General features: G+C 38.8%; 1 protein-coding gene across 1 annotated transcript in view; it reads left to right on the top strand.

The window, feature by feature from the left end:
* Positions 1-272: 272 nt before the first annotated feature.
* LOC113044423 (radixin-like) overlaps positions 273-23,680 on the top strand; it is a 31,893-nt gene continuing 8,485 nt past the window's right edge. Inside the window, exon 1 of the mRNA XM_026204405.1 lies at positions 273-478. The gene's annotated coding sequence lies outside the window, so the exon portion shown is untranslated. The remainder of the gene's footprint in view (positions 479-23,680) is intronic.

Genomic DNA, 23,680 nt, shown 5'->3' with positions numbered 1-23,680 from the left:
GGAACAATAGGGCCCTGCGCCCATTGCCTCGGGCCCTAATAATAAGGAAAACAATAGGGCTCTCGCCCTCCAGGCTTGAGCCCTAATAAACAAAGCAGATACAAGAGGGTCCTCGCACCTCGGTGCTCGGGCCCTAATAATAATAAACAAAGCAGATACAAGAGGGTCCTCGCACCTCGGTGCTCGGGCCCTAATAATAATAATAATAAACAAAGCAGATACAAGACACACACATGACTGACTTGCAGTTAATGCCGCGTCCCTGCGGTGGTGGTACACGCGGCAGTATTACCCATTCTGGTTGTCCACCTACCGTTCATTGGACTTGTACTGAAATGGTCAGCAGTTGGGGGTGCTCTAACGGTGCTCTGCTTGGTTTTTGCAGGCTGCTGAGTTGGGAGAATTTACTGCCAAAATTGCCCTGCTGGAGGATGCCAAGAGGAAAAAGGAAGAGGAGGCAACAGAATGGCAACATAAAGTAAGATACATATATTCTTTTTATACATACTTCATATAGTTGATGCAAATTGTCCACGTGGTGAAATAATTTATCATGGAGTGCTCCTGCAAGCTATTGCAAAAGTCACCAATTAAGGGGATTTACAATCCAGATCTGACAACCAAATTGATTCTTGGGGGTGTATGGTTTAAAGGGGTCATATGATGCAATTTCAAATTTTCCTTTCTCTTTGGAGTGTTTCAAGTTCTTGGTGAATAAAAAAGTTCTGTTAGGTTGCAATCACTAAAGTCTCAAATCCAAAAACATATTCTTTATAAAAGTTTACACTCGTTCACACCTCCCTAAAACGGCTTGTTCTAATACGCACCCATTTATCTACTGCCCCGTTTCCACCACAGAAACTTTACCCAGGAACTAGGGACTTTGGCCTGGTACTCGGTGTGTTTCCACCGCAGGAGCCAGGAACTAAATAAAGTTCATGGTAATGCCCCTCAGAAAGTCCCTGCTGGCGAGGTAGTACTTTTTCAAAGTTCTGGAACTTTCAGGGGCGGGACTTGGGCGCTAAACATCCTGATTGGTTGAGTTCAACCACCATTTATTTGGATAGTTTTCAAAATATTACTGTTATTGTGTTATAAAATGTAATTTTAAAAGTATTTCCGGCGAGAATGTAGTTGTTTAAAACTCAAATCTGTGGTTTATTTAAAAAGACAGCGCCTATTTAAAAATGTTTTTCGCCGATCTTGGAGACTGTGAGCTCCACGAAATCAGCAGCTCAGTCCTCCTATATCTGCCTAGAGCACTCTCATCTCGACTAGACCTTCTGAAATGTGCCGCTAGCTCTGATGTCTCTTTAGTGGTTAAACATAAGATAGAATTTGTTTTGGGTAAATCTAACAGGTTATCTTTGGTCTGTATTCAGTTTATCTAGATGTTAAAATGAAAATAAAAAAGGCAGATTTATATAATTTTTTTTTTCATTGTAATGGCTGTATATATACACACATCCCTGAACTAAGTAAATTTCCGCAGCTGTTATTATGTTTAAATGAAAACGAATGGAGGCAGTGGTATTTGATATCCTATTTCATTTTATTGTAAATGTACAGTGAGGAAAATAGCAGTAGCCAAGGCGAGCTGACTGATGTTATCAAGTACACTGCTGTTTGCAGAATTACCGGATTTGCGTCGTTTCGGACATCACACTTCCGAGTCGAAAGCACAAAGTCTGAACTACTGAGGATGCACTTCCAAAATCAGCGTACTATAGTATTGAGAAATGAGCGCAGACCTATGTCACCAGTCTATTTGCCTAATCTTCCCGGTACTTTACACCGTGGCGGAAACACAGAAAGCAACATGTCTAGGGTGAAAAAAGTTCCTGGTATAAATATTCCGGGTAATTTCGGTGGAAGCGCGGCATAAGTCAGTATGTGGAAAGATTTGCATAACACCGCCCAGATGTTCACGCAAAGAAAGAATGTGTACCTTTAATTCTCGTTGAAGTATTGTTGTTTCCGCCGACGCCACGTCGTATAGACACTGTGTTTCACTGTGAAAGCGAAAATACTTTGTTTGGCCTTTCAAATGAGGATGATATCCACTTTGTCATGCCTGGGGCTGATCCATGCTGGTCACTGAGGAAATAAATCAACTTTGATTTGTGTTGATCGCTGAATCTGCTTTTACCATTGATGAAACGGAGTCCAGCCTGGGGTCATCAAATGTGGTTGCTGCAAGACCAAGGTACACTTCTTCATAGAATCTGCTTGCTGCACCGTTCTCAAGCCGCCTGCCTCTGCTCATTCAAGCCGGCCGCGGCTCTCTCTAGACCCACTCTGGTCTCCGGACTCTGGTGTGTGACGTTGTTTCATTGAGAAAGCGAAACTACTTTGTTTTTGCCTTCCAAAAGAACACATGAAAATAAATTGTTTATATCACATTTATAATGTGTTTTATGTTTTTGTCTCATTGCTTCGGCCGGACAAGGCATCACGTTATGTTAAGAGGTGTAACATTTCCGTCTCACACTTGAGGCATTCGGCCAATCACAACGCACTGGATAGCTGGCCAATTACAGCATACCTAAATTTTCAGAGTGATGAGCCTTGTGAATATGTATATATATATTGTATATATATATTTATTTTTTATATCAACATATTTCATTTGTTAGATTTTGCCGTATTTGGCTGAGCAGTAGTTTGGGTGGCTCGCCAATGTACTAGATTTCTCTAAAGCCGCGTTTCCACCGCAGGAACTTTACCCAGGAACTAGGGACTTGGTCCGGTACTTGGTGTGTTTCCACCGCAGGAACCAGGAACTAAATAAAAGTTCCGGGTAAAAAAATGCCCCCCAGAAAGTCCCTGCTGGCGAGGTGGTACTTTTTTAAAGTTCAGGAACTTTCGGGGGCGGGACTTTGGCGCTAAACATGCTGATTGGTTGAGTTCACGCAGCATTGGTTGAGTTCAACCACCATTTATTCGGATCAACATTTTCAAAATATTACTGTTATTGTGTCATGAAATGTAATTTTAAAAGTATTTCAGGCGAGAATGTAGTTGTTTGAAACTCAAATCTGTTGTTTATTTATAAAGACAGCGCCTATTTAAAAATGTGTTTCGCCGATCTCGTAGACGGTGAGCTCCACTCGATCAGCGGGAGCTCAGTCCTCATGTATCCGCAGAGAGCAGCCTCTCCTGGGATAGACCTTCTGATATGTGCCGCTGGCTCTGATGTGTCTTTAGTGGTTAAACATAAAATATAATTCAGCTGCGGGGTAAATCTAACAGGTTTTCTTTGGTCTGTATTCAATTTATCTATATGTTAAAATGAAAATAAAAAGGCAAGTCTATATAATATTTATTTCATTGTAATGGCTGTATATAACTTTACACTTATCCCTGAACTAAGTACATTTCTACAGCTGTTATTATGTTTAAATGAAAATGAAAGGAGGCAGTGGTATTTTATATCCTATTTCGTTTTATTGTAAATATACTGAGGGGAAAATTGCAGTAGCCAAAGCGATCTGAGTTCACGCAGCATTGGTTGAGTTCAACCACCATTTATTCGGATAATTTTCAAATATTACTGTTATTGTGTCATGAAATGTAATTTTAAAAGTATTTCAGGTGAGAAGTAGTTGTTTAAAACTCAAATCTATGGTTTATTTATAAAGATCATGCCTATTTAAAAAATGTGTTTCGCCGATCTCGTAGACGGTGAGCTCCACTCGATCAGCGGAAGCTCAGTCCTCATGTATCCACAGAGAGCAGCCTCTCCTGGGATAGACCTTCTGATATGCGCCGCTGGCTCTGATGTGTCTTTAGTGGTTAAACATAAAATATAATTCAGCTGCGGGGTAAATCTAACAGGTTTTCTTTGGTCTGTATTCAATTTATCTATATGTTAAAATGAAAATAAAAAGGCAAGTCTATATAATATTTCTTTCATTGTAATGGCTGTATATAACTTTACACTTATCCCTGAACTAAGTACATTTCTACAGCTGTTATTATGTTTAAATGAAAATGAAAGGAGGCAGTGGTATTTTATATCCTATTTCGTTTTATTGTAAATATACTGAGGGGAAAATTGCAGTAGCCAAAGCGATCTGAGTTCACGCTGCATTGGTTGAGTTCAACCACCATTTATTCGGATAATTTTCAAATATTACTGTTATTGTGTCATGAAATGTAATTTTAAAAGTATTTCAGGTGAGAAGTAGTTGTTTAAAACTCAAATCTATGGTTTATTTATAAAGATCATGCCTATTTAAAAATGTGTTTCGCCGATCTCTGCGACGGTGAGCTCCACTCGATCAGCGGAAGCTCAGTCCTCATGTATCCGCAGAGAGCAGCCTCTCCTGGGATAGACCTTCTGATATGCGCCGCTGGCTCTGATGTGTCTTTAGTGGTTATAAAATATAATTCAGCTGCGGGGTAAATCTAACAGGTTTTCTTTGGTCTGTATTCAATTTATCTATATGTTAAAATGAAAATAAAAAGGCAAGTCTATATAATATTTCTTTCATTGTAATGGCTGTATATAACGTTACACTTATCCCTGAACTAAGTACATTTCTGCAGCTGTTATTATGCTTAAATGAAAACGAAAGGAGACAGTGGTATTTGATATCATATTTCGTTTTATTGTAAATATACAGTAAGGAAAATTGCAGTAGCCATGACGAGCAGACTGAAGTTATCAAGTACGCTGCTGTTTATAGATTTACCGGACTTGCGTCGTCGCGGACATCACACTCCCGAGAGGAATGCACAAAGTCTGAACCAACTACCGAGGATGCACGTCCAAAATCAGCGTACTTTTTTTAATTTTTTTTTATCAGCGGTACTTTGTGTTGAGAAACGCGCGCAGACCTACGTCACCAGTCTATTTGCCTAATCTACCCGGTACTTTACACCGCGGTGGAAACGCAGAAAGCAACAGGTCTGGGGGGAAAAAAGTTCCTGGGAAAAAAAGTTCCTGGTACAAATGTTCCGGGTAATTTCGGTGGAAACGCGGCATAATACATAAAATAAGTAAGCTTGACCAAAGTTCTTGTGGGGAGAAGAATTTATTGAAGGTAGCAGTGTAGCAGTTTTTCAGCAGTGATGTTAGCATGTCATCCTTCAAAGAATCTTAACCCAAAGTACTGTCTGTGAGAACAGACCTTTATACCTGTTAACAAATGTGCTACAAACAGTACAATAAGACCCCATGGAGAGCTAATGATAGTGTAACCTTTTGATGACTTGAAAGGATCTCTCCCATGTAGAACCCATTCATTGACCTGATGTTGACGACCTAAAAGGCTGATTATATGGGAACAAAGTACAGCTGCCTACAGTTGATTGCAAATACATTCAACCAAAGTTAAAAACAAATAATCTTTCACATTACACCAAATACACAAAATAAGGTTTTTTTTAGCAGCATCATATGACCCCTTTAATATTAAATATTTTTCAAAGTGTAGTACTCAGGGTCTGCACTCAGTTTGTGATATTCCTGTAATACAGTATTTTAGAGTAAACAGTAGGGATGCAACAATACAGTAACCTCACGGTTAAATACCTTAGTTTTTTTAACCAGTTTTAAATAGTTTTCAGTTTAGTTTTTTTTGTTGCCATTTTTAAATGCTATTTAAAAAAAAAAAAAAAATGTAGAAAAGCATGGTTTATCATATGTCTACTTCAAATTTATTATCAGAGGAGTATTAGGATTGGCCAAGGATTGGCCATTATTTTGTGCTTTTAATCACATGTAATTCCTGTTTCATTCATACTGGATGCCTGAGGGCGCCCTTGCACTGAAAATTCACATATGTATTACAGAAGAAATAGAAGTCACACACTCCAGGATATTGTAATTGAATGAAAGACAGAAACACTTTGAATGGTGACATTCAAAAGAAACATTAAACTCTATTGCGACAATGTTTATTGACGTTGTTAAAACCATCTCAAGTATTTTAATAAGTATATTTATAATCAACTGATAATCAACATATTCTTTATTCAAATATAGAATATATTTCTGCATCATTCCATGATAAGCTGCCACATAAGATCAGAAAGGAAATTATTTTAAACTTTATTATTTGTTTGATGATGTGGAGTAAAATCATGCTTTATATGTTACGTTACGATTGAGGACAGGAGGCAAATGCAAGTATAGAATGTTTATTGATAGATGAGTAAATGATGAGGAGATGCTGGAGGGTGCACAGGGACCTCGACGGCAGCACAGACAGGTGAGTAGGTGTTTGAGTGCGCTGGTGGAGGTGGTGGTGGTGATAGATCCGAGATGATGGCTGTAATCCAAGGTTGACCGAACAGGAAACAAGACACAAACAGTAGAACTGGAGGACGAACAGACATGAAGCACGGAGGACCTCAAACATGATCTGACAAACAAGAGATGAAAGACAGGGCTTTAAGTAGGCTGGTGGAATGAGCTGCAGCTGCCCACATGAAACAATCAACATGACGTAACATGCGACGAGCAGGAGAACCGTGACAATATATTGACAACAGGTTTAAAAAAGCTTACCTTTTTCTGTTGCTTGTTTTAATACTGCGCGTGGACACAGGCGTCACCAGGTTTTTGCACAGTTCAGAGTAACAAATAGAGTAACAGCTTATTTTGAGGTCAAAATAATATTTAAACTTTTTAAAATGCCAAATTATATATGACATATGATTATGTATATTTTTGATTAATAATAAATTAATAAATAGTGTCTAGCATTAATTATAGTCTATTAAATTATCTGTTTAATCATGTCAAAAAATATAATTATGTCTACCAAGCTCTGATAATGTATGGAATATTACATTAACAAACTATCCAAATTTTAATAAAACAATAGGCCTATACCTTTAGGATCACTGATGTGTCAGTCACTTTAAAGGTATGGTTCATCAAATACAGTAGAACCTATATGCTGTCTACACTGAATGTGGCACGTTGTGACAAATTCCACGACAGTAAACTGCTGCTGCATTCTACTTATTTCAACGGTGGCTTTGTTGTGTACACAACAAGTAAGTTGAGGCATCGAGGATGAAAAAGCCCCTTGGGTAACAGAAAAACTTCTAATTGACAGGAAGGATTGAAACCATTTCAAACTGTGCCAGATAAGCCGATAAGCATTAAACATTTCCAAGAGTGCAGACTCAGTGTTGTGCAGTGTTTTAAAACCAGACTGAAAAATGTCACAGATAAAATTGCTTTGCAACTGAATGAAAACAGCTTTTTCAAGAATTTTGGATAGGAACAGCAAATTAGAGATGGGTCTATAGTTTGCATAATTGGCTGCATCAAGTGAGTTTTTTTTTTTTTTTTAGAATTGGGGTCACAGCAAACTGGGGCAAACTGGGACTGTCCCTGTTGACAGAGAATTATTAATAATACATAATGTCTGGACCGACTGGTGGAAGGATGTCATGGGGAGAACAATTGGGTTTAAATTTTAACGCGATTTCTATACATGTCTGAAGAGAAATCTGCATAAATTCGTTAAACTGTAAGCGGGAAAAAGAGAAATCTGATACAGGTTGTATCGAGGTAAACATTTGCACTCGAGTAGTATTGATTTTGTTGGAAAATAAATTGAGAAATCTTTCACACTCAGAAGAAGAGCAAGCAAAAGGTGGGATAAAGAACAGAGTCAACGGATGAGATTAACATTCTAGAGTTATGGGAGGTTTTTTTTTTTTTACAATAAAATCAGATAAGAATTTATGCTTAGCTGTCCTGACAGCCCATTGAAAATTCTGTAAGGAAACATTCAACTTTTCAAATGATATGTGAAGCCTGTCTGTCTTCCATCTACGTTCAAGCTGTCGACATTTTGGTCGTAGTGATTGGATATCATCACTGACCAAGGGCTGTGACTTGTTTCGACAATGAACAAGCTTTTGAGGTGCAGTAAGATCCAAAACTTCTGAACATTTGCTATTAAAACACTTAATCTGCTCATCAACATCTAGATATGATGAAGCAAGATCAATAAATAACAGTTTCGAGAAAACGTGATTGGAGTGAGAAGTCAATGAGCGAGACCACCGTGCTTGACTTGGTAAGGTTATTGGTGGAGCAGGCAAAAGTGTGGAGAAGAGCACTGGTCTGTGATCAGAAAGTGGGGGGTCACAGATGTCAATGTCAGTCACAGATAGACCATACAGTTAGTGGCCAACCAAAATGATGGTTCTACCGCTACTCATGTCGCTGCCGCCACGTCTATAAAGTGCATTTGCAGCTTTTGACCACTGAGTGGTGCTTTAACCACAGGTTATGAAACAAGCGCATCAAAGCACATTTTCACAAATAGACGTCAGCTTTGCCTCACTGATGTTACATTTGAAGGCTGCAGTCAGGGAAAATTAAAGAAAAACACTGTAGTTAAAATATTTAATATTCTGCTCCTATTATGTAGGCCTAATTAAAACAAGAAACAAATAAATTAAACCTGCACGATTTAGCTAAATCATTGAAACTCTAAAGAATGGACTGATTAAAAAATCGTCCTCACGTTTAAACTCAAGTTCTCTCATTATAATCAACAAAATACACACAATGTAAATAAAAGTTTCTTTAATTGACAACTTGCATTTATTGACAGCCGCATTTAAATGCAGGTGTGTAAAAAAATCAGTGCATGATTTGCGCAGCATTTATTCTTATTTGACTACATATTTTACCTTCATTACAAATTTTCTACGAAACATTTGTTTATTAATAAATAATTAAAATGTCTCCTTTTTCAAAATTATTAGGCTACTTCTGCCTGTGCTTTGTGGCAAACTCAATGCATGTGCTTGAGCGCGTAATATTTTAAGGCTCATTATGGATTATAGATGTAAATTTAATATAAACCTGCGATTAGTTGAATAATGACAAATAAACGACTAGTAACTAAAAAAAAATCTTACGTGGGGGCAGACTTATTAAATAACCTCTAGACATCTGTTAAAATTTTTAAAGAATTTTATATGCGTTTGCATAAATTCTGCTTTCAAAACGGTCCATAATGGAGAGATGCCTTAACACTGATTTTTCCTCTGAAACACAAAAACGAATTTTTTTATAAAAATTTATATTTTATGTTTTGAGAATGGCCATCCTTTCTCTGCTAGCTATTGTTGCTTCTGGTTTGTGCATTGTAAATACAAAAAAAACATATAGAGAGAGAGACATAAAGAGATATTTCAATATATTGGTAATGAATAGGCTACATTACATATAATAACTAATAAACTACATTGCGCTATACAGTAGTCAACATTTGAAGTGGATCAAACCTTTCTTTAACGTTATTTTAAAACCAAAGCGACAGGCATTTGTCCTATCTAAACCTGCTCTGCAAGTTTGAAACCCTCATAAGACACTGTCCATATGAAAGAGCAGGAAATTCACACCTTTATCTCGACCCCCACAAACTATACAGAACTACCCCCCCAAAAAACAACCCCCTCCGTCTAAACTGAATTTGGTCTGTTTTATTATTTTTTGTGGCTGTGAGGCGCGGTATTTGATGTTACTGGGTTGAAATATGCCTGCACTCACAGCAGCCCTACTCTTTTTATTCATTATTTTCTCACTGCCCATATTTTATTTTCACAAGACCATAATAATAACAAATTATCAATTGATAATTCATCATTATTTTTGCAAAAATCATTGTTATTTGTGAATGTACGTGTTTGAGGAAGGCTTTAAGACCAAGCAGAATCCTCCGTCAGCTGCTCCCGCTTCACCATCAGCAAGTTTTGATTTTGATTTTAGTGAATACAACTCATTGATCATGAGCCCAACATTTAGCCAGGCAGGAAAATATTCAGTGTATCTGAAGAAAGAGGTATTTCATTGTAAGTTAATGCTGTTAAATGGAGAGTAAAAAAAAAAAAAACTAGTGTAGGCTATTCTTAAACTTGGACCTCATTATATTGAAGTACAAATCCTAACATTTCATAGACCTTCAGTTGTTATGCTTTAAAATCCCATGCCATGTGTTTTTACCTCCTAAATTACTACTCCAGTTCTATAATGGTAAAATTTACTCATAACTGCAGGCAGATAGGCCTATATTATTAAAAATATATTATCATTAGAAGTATTTGGATCGTCCCTTATTCTGTACCTTATTTTCTTAAAGAATAAACATATTTTATACAATAATAAACATTATAAATAAAGAATAAAAGAAAGAATCTCAATTAGCCCTTATTTTCCATTTCTGAAGTTAACTGGCAACTCTGATGATGATGTAATTATCTTTTGACTCCCTGACAGCGGCACCTTGCTTAAAAAAAAAAAAAAAAATTCCCAGTTGTAGGAGATATGCGAGCGATTAATATATTTAAAAAAAAAAGGAAAAAAGTGGGTGCTTGGTTTCGGAAAACGAATACAGCTTGTAAAAAATGATGATGAAAAAGTCATGCTAACATATTATTAATTCATAGAAATAATTTAAGCATTTAAAACCTTTTTATACTAGATTTAACTTGAATTTTAATACTATTAAACTGACTTTAAAATCTCAAGGAGTTAATAAGTTGAAACAGTAAAATGTCACTGTGCATGCTAGCCTAAAAAAACTTGGATCTTCTGCTCCAGAGTGTGTGGAGTGAATGTGATGCAAAGTCATTTTCAGGTGCAATGGGAAAAAAAATACACAAAACTTGTAAATAGTTAACAACATAGCCTAGATTAGGCCCATACTCTGTTCCTAAGTATATAATGTATAATGTTTTTTTAACCCACAGTTACACATTTTAACTGATTAATCACCTATTTTCATTTGCTGCATGATTTTTTTTAAAAAAAATTTTTTTGTGAGGGGAAAAAAAGTTGCTTCCAGCGGGTTTCACCGCTCTAAAAGAGCGATTTCTAATGCTGTTTTAACGGCGGCGGCCATGCTGTGCCACAACTGTGGCACATGCAGAGCCCCTAAGGAGCAGCACCCAGCTCGCCCCACTTATCGTGCTAAACCACCTAGACATCAGGGCCCACTGCAAAGGATTGTGCTGGACCCGATGCCCTCTAAATCCTCCTGATCGTTGGGGGAGAAAAAGGAAGGGGAAACTCCTCCCTCAGAAAGCGGATTGGGGTTCTACAGCCGTTAATTTCTTGTCCCCAAGAAAGAAAGTCTCAAACCCATCTTAGACCTCAGACTCCTGAACCTCTTCCTCATGAAACAGAAGTTCAGGATGTTGACATTGAAGCAGATCCTCACGCAGATTTGCCCTGAGGATTGGTTCTTCTCGCTGGACCTGAAAGACGCTTACTTTCACATCCAGATAGCCCCCATCACAGACGATTCTTGAGATTTGCATTCGAGGGTGTGGCTTACCAATATACAGTCCTTCCCTTTGGGCTGTCCCTAGCTCCCCGCACTTTCACGAAGTGCATGAACGAGGCACTTTCCCCTATGAGACAGATGGGTATCGTGTTCTGAACTATCTCAACGACTGGCTCATTCTAGCCCAGTCGCAAACCGAGCTAGACCACCACAGATCCGTCCTCCTAAGCCACTTAGTGTGCCTAGGACTCAGGGTCAATTTTGCCAAGAGCTCACGGCTCCCCAGCCGACGTATTATGTTCCTGGGAGCGGTTTTCGACTCAGTCCATATGAGGGCAGCCATATCACCAGAGCGTGCTCTGGTACTTCAGCAGCTCACGGCCTCCATCAGGAACAAATCCTGTTTGCCTCTGAAATTCTTCCAGAGGATGGTAGGGCTGATGGCCTCCGCCTCCCCAGTTTTACAGCTCAGCCTCCTACGAATGCGGCCCCTGCAATACTGGCTGAATCTCCAGGTTCCACCTCATGCTTGGCGACACGGCCGCTTTCATATCAGGGTCAACTAGGCCTGTTTTTGCAGCCCTGGAGCCTTGGATGAACCCTGTTTGGTTCAGCCTTGTGGTACCCCTACAGGTGGCTTCCAGAAGAATGGTGCTCTCAACAGATGCGTCCAACCTGGGTTGGGGCGCTCTATGTGAGGGCAGACCAGCCTTCGGCTCATGGTCGCATGAGGAGAGCTATCTTCTTACCAACTGCCTCGAGATGCTGGCAGTAGAACAAGCCCTTCAATCCTTTCAGGCCATCCTGAAGGGACGCCACGTCCTAGTCCAGTTGGACAGCATGACAGTGGTGTCCTACATAAATCATCAAGGTGGCCTTTCGTCCAGCCGCCTCTGAGAGTTTCATGTTCTGATTTAAGTTTTGTAACGCCGTCTGACCTCGACTGCCCGTTCAACTTCAACCAGCTACACAACTTTGCATCATCAGCCAACGCCCAACCACAGGCTTCCCAAGACGTCACTTCAACGACTACTGAACTTCCAGCCATTCAGCGACATCGGGATACCCCTTTCAACGACAACAAAGGGGACTCCCTTTTCACAGGAGACGCAAGTAACTTTACCTCCAGACTGTGACCTTTACTGGTGTATCTAATATAATTTTAACCTCATTGAGGAACTCAATGCAAGGACTAATTACATTATTGATGGTTGTTCATGTCAGTGCAATTTAACGTATTGCTGTAAACTTGGGATTCCACATTTCCATTCTCTTAAACTCATCTTTCCCTAACTTTCGATCTTCCTGCAACTTGTGTGAATGTGTGAGTGCATGCGTTTGTATGTTAGATTAGTTTATATGTCTTAGATTTTTCTAATAAAGCCTTATTCATTTTGAAAAGAGAAGTATCTTGTGTTTTGTGCTTACAAGTTAATTTCTTAAACTGCCAATCTTGTTACTGTGCTAATTGATAGTGTTTTCACTATAGTTTGGATATTAATATCCAGCACAGAGCTAAATTGACCTGTTTCCCTTACAGCAGCAGGCTGGATGAGTGGAACCTGCCAGGATGCCACCAGGCCCCCCACCAGTGCTCTGCCCCTTTCTTCCCTGAGGTTCATGATGAGCTGACCAAGTCGTGGTGCGCCCCCTACTCGGCCCGCCTACGTACTTCCTCCTCTGGAGCTCTCACCTCAGTAGACGGCTCCTTGGAGGCAAGAGCCCCGTCTACTGTACAAGATGCCTCTATGCCCAGAAATGTCAATCTTTTGGTGCTCAGCACGAAACGTAGGTGGACTCAAAGGACCTCCCTTTGAGCCACTGCGGCTATCTGACCTTTGGCCCCTAACACTCAAAACCGTTCTTCTGCTTGCTCTAGCATCAGTCAAGCATGTTGGTGACTTGCAGGCCCTCTCGGTGAGCCCTGCTTGCCTTGAGTTTGGGCCCAATGATTCGAAGGTCATTTTAAAAACCCAGGCATGGCAACGTCCCTAAAGTGCTCTCGATGCCATTCAGAGCACAGGTAATTTCCCTCCCAGCTCTGCCTCCTTTGTCAGGTGAGCGAGAGCTGGATTTACTCTGCCCAGTGAGGGCTTTGAGGATATACACTGAGCGGTCACAGCCATTCATGCAATCTGACCAGCTTTTTGTCTGCTTTGGGGGCCGCACCAAGGGGTCTTCGCTCTCAAAGCAACGCCTCTCACGCTGGATAGTCGATGCTATCGCTTTGTCACTCCTCCATGGGCCTTGAGTGCCCCATAGGAGTAAGAGCCCACTCCACAAGAGGGATGGCTGGTCCTCGTCATCCACTCTTGTCAGATTCTTTAAACTGGACATCCCGACCTTGCACGCTCTGGTTCTTTTGGTTTGATACGACCACCTCTATCAGACGCCATCATCATGCCACCTCCAGGGAGCTAGCTCCCTCTTAAGCAGTGTAGGTTAAGGGATCGACGGCTCCGACTCTCTTACTTATCCCATGGACCCCAAGGTGTTCAAGATAAGTTTTTTGTCGTTCCCTACCATGGCACGGTGCGGTTGAATTCGTTCCCCATACGCAGTATTGAGTGAATTATCGAAAGGGAACGTACTCGGTTATGAACATAACCTTGGTTCCCTGAGATACAGAACGAGTACTGCATTATATGCTGTGCCACGAGGCTGCAGCTTCAGTGTTGTCACTTCAGTCGTATGACCTGATTTCCTATGGCGATTTGCCTGCTTATATAGCCATTCGCCCATTTTGGCGGGCTTTGGCACACTGCATCGCCACCAATGGCAGTGCAGTTGCACTGCGTTATTGAAAAAAGTCTTCAGTATCGAGGAAAAAAGGAGCTTTTTCCCATACGCAGTACTCGTTCCGTATCTCAGGGAACCGAGGTTATGTTCATAACAGAGTATGATTTTATTACATTCAGAAATTATAACGGCAGGCCTAATAATGTTATAGATGCCAACAGGATATTTTTAGGTCCCCTCACTTTACAACAAATCCTTTACATTTAACAAATTAATCAGAACAGAACAATAATTAAAAATGTACAATTCTAATGGATAAATATAATTGCAGTATATGATGCTTAGTTATAAAAATAATAATAATAATAATAATTTAAAGGAAACATAAGGTAAGGTTGAGCTCTCTCATTCTGGAGAATCCAAACGTTTCCATATTTGTGATGTTGCCCATTTGAAAATAGGCTTTGTAGATCACGCGTGTTTCAGTATTCGACGGAAAAAAATCATAATGAACAAAAATATGCCAAAGTGGACCACTGCTCATGTCACATGTCACGGTGAACAGCTGCACTGTTTCTAATGAATATATGTGTAGGAGGCACCAGTGCGATCAAACAGCTGAAACAGAAAATACTAAATTTTTGGTCACACATAAGGCATAATTCAAAAATGCTAACTGTTAGCAGTTCGAAATATCGAGAATAATAACAAAGTTAATAAGAGTTATTTCTAAATGCTGGACCGTTCTCATTTCGCTCTGCATATGGAACCTGAAGGCCCCCCCCCTTTTTTTTTTTTTTTTTTTTACCAAGAATGGACCGAAATGAGCCTAAGACTATTCTATGTTTTGAAATGAACTCTCTGTAACAATTTTAATGGTTTTTAAGGATGTTTCAATGTTATAAATTAACAAAATAAAATGGGATGTGGACAGTTAAGATGAATTTTGTGAACCTCAAAACTACTAAAGATGGCCGTGGGAGATGATTGGCAGTGAAATTTATTTTTAAAAACAGTCCAGGTCCACCTGTTTTTAGAAAAGTATAAAAAAAAATCTGAAAATTTACTTGGATTGCCGGATTTTATCCAGGATTCAGTCATGAAGAAAACATCCAGATTGTTTGAAGGGATAAGGTCGTTACAGATTAATGTTTTGTTTGCTAAGGATTACGCATGTTTGCATCTAGGGTAGCCACCTTCAATACAGAAAAATAAGGGACGCCTGGGGGGGGGGGCACCCCTTGTGGCCACGATGACCACGATGACCACGATGACCACAGGTCCAATGACGTGCCAGTGGTGGTCATTCACAACTTAAAACATGTTTTCATAAAAAATATTAACTGCTAATGAACTTTAGTAATTAAGGCGGCGTGAACACTGTTTTTGGATAAAATATTTGTCATTGTTTGCAGACAGTAACACCATCCAAACAGTCAAACAACATAATAAATAACCGATCTACAAACATTTCTAAATTTTCACATTTCACATTTTTTTATTATTATTTGCAAGTTTATCAATTTTATATAGTCTATTGTTAATTCTACAGTAGCCTATTAAATAATGCAATTATTTGCTTAACTTGTTATTTATCGTAATTCGTGTAGGTCATAAATTCAAATCCTAATAGTCTGTGGTTTGTTTCTCACACATTTAGGACTTAGGTGACCCCCTCAGGTCATCCTCAGGCATTGTCCCCCCACTATATAGCCCAATGACCCTCTCAGGTAATTTTCAGACATCTGTTTCCCCCCAGGTGTCACCCTTCTGTACCCACACGTATCCGTGAACCACCTGCTTGCCATCACTCTTAGGCATCACTTGTTCATATAGCAATTCTAAGAAAACACATGCATATATGGGCATACAGAAGCAACGTTAAATGAATTTTTCCACCTTTATTTTATTTATATAGTGCTTTAAACAAAATACATTGCGTCAAAGCACTGAACAACATTCATTTGGAAAACAGTGTCTCAATAATGCAAAATGATAGTTAAAGGCAGTTCATCATTGAATTCAGTTATGTCATCTCTGTTCAGTTGAAATAGTGTCTGTTTTTATTTGCAATCAAGTCAATGATATCGCTGTAGATGAAGTGACCCCAACTAAGCAAGCCAGAGGCGACAGCGGCAAGGAACCGAAACTCCATCGGTGACAGAATGGAGAAAAAAACCTTGGGAGAAACCAGGCTCAGTTGGGGGGTCAGTTCTCCTCTGACCAGACGAAAACCAGTAGTTCAATTCCAGGCTGCAGCAAAGTCAGATTGTGCAGAAGAATCATCCGTTTCCTGTGGTCTTGTCCTGGTGCTCCTCTGAGACAAGGTCTTTACAGGGGATCTGTATCTGGGGCTCTAGTTGTCCTGGTCTCCGCTGTCTTTCAGGGCAGTAGAGGTCCTTTCTAGGTGCTGATCCACCATCTGGTCTGGATACGTACTGGATCCGGGTGACTGCAGTGACCCTCTGATCTGGACACAGACTGGATCTCGTGGCCACGGTGACCTTGGAACAAGAGAGAAACAGACAAATATTAGCGTAGATGCCATTCTTCTAATGATGTAGAAAGTACGGTGTTATGTGAAGTGTTTCCGGTTCCGGTTTACCTAATTAATGCAGCCTAAAAATCCTTTAACGGATTTGGATATTAAAAGCATATTAGTATGTTATGTGTATGCCAGGTTAAAGAGATGGGTCTTTAATCTAGATTTAAACTGCAAGAGTGTGTCTGCCTACCGAACAATGTTAGGTAGGTTATTCCAGAGTTTAGGCGCCAAATAGGAAAAGGATCTGCCGCCCGCAGTTGATTTTGATATTCTAGGTATTATCAAATTGCCTGAGTTTTGAGAACGTAGCGGACGTAGAGGAGTATAATGTAAAAGGAGCTCATTCAAATACTGAGGTGCTAAACCATTCAGGGCTTTATAAGTAATAAGCAATATTTTAAAATCTATACGATGTTTGATAGGGAGCCAGTGCAGTGTGGACAGGACGGGCTAATATGGTCATACTTCCTGGTTCTAGTAAGAACTCTTGCTGCTGCATTTTGGACTAGCTGTAGTTTGTTTACCAAGCGTGCAGAACAACCACCCAATAAAGCATTACAATAGTCTAACCTTGAAGTCATAAATGCATGGATTAAGATTTCTGCATTTGACATTGAGAGCATAGGCCGTAATTTAGATATATTTTTGAGATGGAAAAATGCAGCACAAAGGATATAATCAAACATTTGTAGTTAGGGTAACCTCCAAACCAAGTAGAAAACAAATGTTTTTAAAAATGTTTATATTCCGAGGTAGATTGCTGGCAACAGCCATTTAAGGATATTTCAGATTTGGTCTTAGTGACTTAAGAGTCCTCTTCACTACTCCTAACATTTCACAGATTTAGGAGCAAATTTTTGTACTAAAACGCTTTGTGAAATATTGTTAGAGCAAAAATTAAGGAGTCCTAAATTTAAGACTGACACACCCACTATTTTTAAGTTTTTCTCCTAAATCGGCAAGTTAGGAGCTACTTTTAGCCTTAAGTTGTTTTGTGAATACTGGCTCAGAAACTGTTTGGCTACCTACATTCTTCAAATTATCTTCAGTAGAAGAAATAAATTATTACATGTTTGGAACAACTTGTGGGGGAGTAAACGATGACAAAATTTAACTATCCCTTTAAACAGGGGTGATTCTAAGATTTTCGTTTTGTGGGGCTCAGCCACCAATGAGGGTATAATAATAAAAAATATTAATAAACATAAATAATAATAAAAAAATATTGACTAATAGGCTAAGGTGATAAACTAAACTTATTTCATTTTATTGCATTTGCAACATTTTTATTCCACTGTACTGCATAGATGGGTATAACATTTGAGTACTGAATAAGCCATCAAGTCTAACTGAATCCTGACCCCTCTCTCTCTCTCTCTCTCTCTCTCTCTCTCTCTCTCTCTCTCTGAGTGTTTGTGAATCGTGCCTCTAATCTGTCCTTCATGTGCTCCAGTATATTACCACCTGAGACTGACACAGGACTGCACTCACGCTTCGTTCTATCCGAGCGGCAACCTCGCGCTCTCTCTCGTGAGGCCAATAAGGATGTGACTAAAACTGCAATTCATCGACTGGCCGCTTGAGGCTGGCTGCAAAAGGGATCCCCATGTTAAAATGCCCAACTTTACAGCAGAAAAAACATGTTTACAGCCTGGTTCAAAAAATCATTTTGGTCTATATTGCTAATTTTACCCTTCATGACAACTGTGAGGGGGGTGAATTTATTTAAAACTCATCCGTTTAAATTATATTAAGACTTAAACATCTGCATAATTAAGGGCGTGGCCACTTGAGTGACAGGTGGATTGCCGCTGCTGACAATGCCGTCGCACTAGGTGAGCGTGGCTTCAGCAATCACCTCCCGCCTTTTTGCCCTTTTTTCGATTATCCGGGAGAGTCGTGCGGTGACGTGCTGCCAAGATGGCGACGGCCCGCTCTACACACTTTAGGCTTCAAAACCGCTAATGAGGAGTCTATGGGTGATGTCACAGACACTACGTCCATATTTTTTTACAGTCTATGGTTCTATCTATAGGACTCGTGCCCAATAATACTTAAGTGAAGTAGTTTTACTTTTCTGTAGTTTGTTAATGGCTCTCTGCATCTTAACCGATAGTGTTATCTGAGCAGTCGAAAGCTGCATATTTATTGCATGGACGGAGCAGAAATGTGTCTAAATCATACGCACAGTTCCATTGAATGATAAATTTTTTAACAATGCGGATAAACCGAATGTATGAAGGAAATTGTTATAATAACCACAGCAATAATGACGACCTTGAAATAAGAGAGCAAACTTTATCTGATAATCAGATGCATGAAAGTAGCATTTGTTGTTTTAGAAACAGACAATGGATACGTTTTCTCTCAGAAACATAATTCGCTGATGGAGAGGAAAAGATAAATAGCTAGCCTACTATAGCATTTTATTTCACATAGCATTTTTAGTTCACACTGAAAGAGAAGTGAATAAACTGATTAAAAGCAGAATGAACTGATGAAAAGTAAAAAAACAATAAATAACATTTATGAATGATGCAGTGCTAATTGACATATATTTATTACAGTACAGAAACGATAAAGTATATTTTCTACCTTATATATGTGCAGAAAATTAAAATAATTGCTAATTAAATGTAGCCTAGTATATAAAACAATCATATAATTACCATTAGGAAAAAAAATATAGATTACAAATGATTGATTATTGTCCAGCAGTGTATTTGATTTCTTACAGCTAATTAAAAGTAATAAAAGAAAAAGAGAATTCCTTGTAAAAATAAAAATAATAATAATAATAATAATTATGATAATACATAGGCTACATACATAAAATTATTGTAATTGACATTTCTATCACTCCTGAAATGATGGCTATACCCCTGATGTGACAAAAGGTTAGCTTATACAAGCTCTTTTTTAAAATCTTGGCTTACATACATTTTTATGTATGCCATGTCATGCCATAGCATAATTTTTTTTCTAACCTATGGTTCTCTAACCATAAAGGCTTCTGTAATTTGCCCCCTGACTAAGCATTTAAAGAATTTAGGAGAAACATTTAAATAATCCTGTGAATGCACTTAAAGAATGCCGAATTGAATCATTATAATCAAATCGAATCAAATTTAATTGTGAATCTAATTGAATTGTTCTAAATTTGAAAAAAATCGTTCTTGAATCGAATCGAAAACCTATGAATCGTGAATCGAATCGCTGCCTTCCCAAAGATTCACAGCCCTAATGGAAAAGTAATTAGTTTAAATGTGAAATTAAAACCTCCACTAGGTGACAGCAAGTCACTGTTAATAAGTGAGTCATTGCAATTTAACCAAATCATTTAAATGGTTGATTCATTCAGGAACAAAACAGCCAGCATCATGTTGCTTAGAGACACAAATTGGAATTTTTTTTTTTTTTTTTTTTTTTTGGCGAATATAGCAAAAACTGTGAATATTGTCAACAATGTACCACTGTATTGACCTGAATATAAGATGACCCTGGTTATTAGACGACCCCCCTTTTTCTAGATTTACCTTTTGGAAAATGCCTTTTTGAAAACCAAATCTTGTGTTTTACTTAGAATTTTCAGTTCTCAAAAATCCCGGGAACCAATGTTCTGTATGTGTTTTAGGGCCTTATTCAAGTGATTTTACATTTTTAGTTTTTCACTAACCACGCATAACATTTTTTTTCTCAAAAACACAATCATGTACATGCATGTATTTCACATATTATTATAGCCCAGTTTGTGCTGATTACAGTGATATTAGACTTTACCCGTTTAGATATTTACGAGAAGCTGAAAAAAGCACAAATGTCAGGGCATGACAAAACTTCTCCAGGCCCCAAAAATACCCTTAGAGTCCAGAGGGTTAATAAGTGAGTCATTGCGATTTAACCAAATCATGTAAATGGTTGATTCATTCAGCAACAAAACAGCCAGCATCATGTTGCTTAGAGACACACATTGAAATTTTATTTGTTTGGCGAAATATAGCGAAATATAAGAACAGTGAATATTGTCAACAATGTACCATATTGACCTGAATATAAGATGACCCTTGTTATTAGATGACCCCCCTTTTTCTAGACGTACCTTTTGGAAAATGCCTTTTTGAAAAACAAATCTTGTGTTTTACTTTGAATTTTTTTTATATTTTTTTTTTCAGAAATTTTCATATTGCATATTTTTCGTAATTGTTTTTTGTTTTGTTTCGAAAGTATGGTATACTGGTAAAATGTACCAACAATCACATTCAAAAAGTTTTTACACTTATAGATATACCATAAAAACAACAGGTAGCCCATCTGAATTATAGGCCTAAAACATTTAGTCTATCCATCTCTTGGTAACCTACCTAAAACAATTTAACAGTAGAAGTGAAATCTTATTGTTGTCTTCAAATCTGGGTATTGTCTTTCGTTTTAAAATCACTTTTTTTTTTCGACTAAGTTTGTTCCAATCACGATGACATGACAGTCACAACCACTGTTGGGAACGTTACTTTAAAAAAAGTAATTAGTTATAGTTACTCACTACTTGTTCCAAAAAGTAACTGAGTTACAGTAGTAATTGAATTACTCTATAATAAAAGTAACTCGTTACCAGGGAAAGTAACTTTTTGCGTTACTGTAAAAAAAAAAAAAAAAAAATTGCTATAACAACAATCTCTGCTGTTGCAAATCTCTGTTTTAGCCATAGACAGTAAAAGAGCTGTTGCGTGCGTGCGTGTGTGTGTGTGTGTTTGGCGCCACTGGCGTAAAAACACTGGCTCTGATTGGCAACCATGAAGCACATGACTCTGCCTTAGCCAATCATAATCGCTTATCTCATTATTAATCCACCTCCTCACGCGCTGTGTGAGCCAGGGGGGCTTTCGGATCATAGACAGTAAAAGAAATGGACACAGCGACCCCCATTGGAACTCAATTGAGACAAGTGAAGCCCATTTTTAGCATTTTTTTAGCACTTCCGTTTCTGACGCGCAGACTCAAACTAAGCTTGATGACGTCAGCAACCTGTCTGACAGATGTAAATCTTCTAGTAGCTGTGCGTGCAAACTGCCATCGTTAATCTTGCAGAGACGGCGAGCTTGAGCAGGGAGTTCTTTGGCGTGAGTGAGCAGGAGTAAGTATTCTGATTAATTACTTTGTATAGTATTTTAAAATGTAACGCCAGTACGCCATATTAAGTTAATTGCCTGCGAGCTTCTCCTCCTGTCTGTACGGTAATTTTTCTACTGTGCACCAGAGAGTCGAGTGGTTATGATGCAATCGTTAGCCTATTTTTACAAAAACTGTTTCTACGGGGCCATAATGTAACATAGAAGGTAATGGAGTCCTTTATACATTGTTGTGTATCTTTAGAAATAAATAATGGACAAATGGAGTCTTTAAATGCCTCAGATGTAAAGTTATTTGCTGTCAAAGTGACACCAAAATGAATGAGAGTCAATGGGATGCTAACGCAAGTGAAGTTCTGCTACAAGATGGCGGCACCCGGCCGACTTCAACTTCCGGGTGACTTCCTTGCTGCCTGGTTCGGATTACATAGTTTATTAAATCAATGCATAGTAACGCACATCATTTAACATCCAGTAATGTTAACGGCGTTATAACGACGGGAAAAGTAATTAGTTAGATTACCCCGTTACTGAAAAAATAACGTCGTTTTTTTTTCTTTTAAACGGCGTTATTCCAAACACTACCACAACCCATGCTGCTGTGAGCTTTTCTTTTTCTTTTGTTTTCACTAGCGATCTTTAAAACAAGCATTGAAAGTACATATTTCATGGCACACTGGTTTTACATGTATTTGGTGCCACCTATTGTTGTGGTTGTATTACTGACATGACAAATATAGACCATGAATATAAGACAACCACATTGTCTTATATTAGGGAGGGAAAGAGGGCTTCACTTTGCATCTGTCAGGCTGCATTTACACTTGGCTTAACCTAGCAGATCAGATCATCAGTCAATCAGAACACGGTGCGTTTACACTTGGCAACATCAACTGACTTTTCTATTTGGATAACTGATCAAACCTGATCAGTCTTTCCCATACAATATTTAAATAAGTATACTGAGAATGGCCTGGTGCAAAATCATCCTGAAGTGGTCGGTTTTCTTTTGAAAAGCATTTTCAGTTGCTGGAATTTTACAAATCAAAGATAAGTGTTGGAGTCTCATTTGCGCTTCACACGGGTGCTCTCTGTGTTTTTTTTTTTTTCTGGCAGTTTACTAGAGAGGGGTTTTGTGTGAGGTCGACCTGCGAATGCAGACACGATAACTGAATTGCATTTACATTACACTGAGATCTGAGCACAATGCGTATCTGGACAACATCTGGATACAGGTCGCATGTTAATGCCAAGTGTAAATGCAGCCTCTGATGTGCCTGTCAATGTGTGCTATTCTGCTGTGCTGCAAAAAAAGCGGAGAAAGTCATCGGAACTCGTTAGACTTAATAAACCCGACCTCATATTTAGGTTTTTTATTTGTTTTACTGGGAAAGCTGTGCGCAAACCGAAACATACACACACATATATACATATTCATTTAAAAGGGCACTTTCTATTGAGGAAGAAAAAAGGCAGGTGCTCAAGCCCCCTTTGATGTCTATGTGTGCACGTGCCTGCCCACATCTGGAAAGCCTTGTGTTCAAAGGGCAGATGTGAGGTTCTTGTGTTTTAAACTGCGTAGGTTGAGCGCATGCCGCGCTCGCGTGTAAGGGCTGGTATTGCACCGCAGTAAAGATAGTCTGTGGTTTGATATTCAGATTTCTTTTGGCTATAAATACGCAGTGCCCTGTCATAGACATGCCAATAATACTGAATATCATTCTCCATGATTTGTGAAATCCGGTCACGCTGTCAGAAGCAGCACGGACTTATACTCATTGTGCTTTCACACAGGATGTGTTTGCAGTCCGCTACTTGGTACGTGAATGATCGCTGCACTGCTGTAGATGCAACACTCCTGGAATGCACGCAACCGCGTAAACGCTAGAATCCGTTAACATGGGTTCTTAAAAAAAATATGCAACGCATACGCACTGCAGACGGATTATGTGTGAAACAGGCGAAAGGTCGTTTGCACCTTGTGCAATGTGGAATTCGTT

Source organism: Carassius auratus, chromosome 26 (assembly GCF_003368295.1).
Source record: "Carassius auratus strain Wakin chromosome 26, ASM336829v1, whole genome shotgun sequence".
Classification (NCBI taxonomy): domain Eukaryota; kingdom Metazoa; phylum Chordata; class Actinopteri; order Cypriniformes; family Cyprinidae; genus Carassius; species Carassius auratus.
The sequence above is the reverse complement of the archived record's forward strand: the minus strand, read 5'-3'. Positions and strand labels throughout refer to the sequence as shown.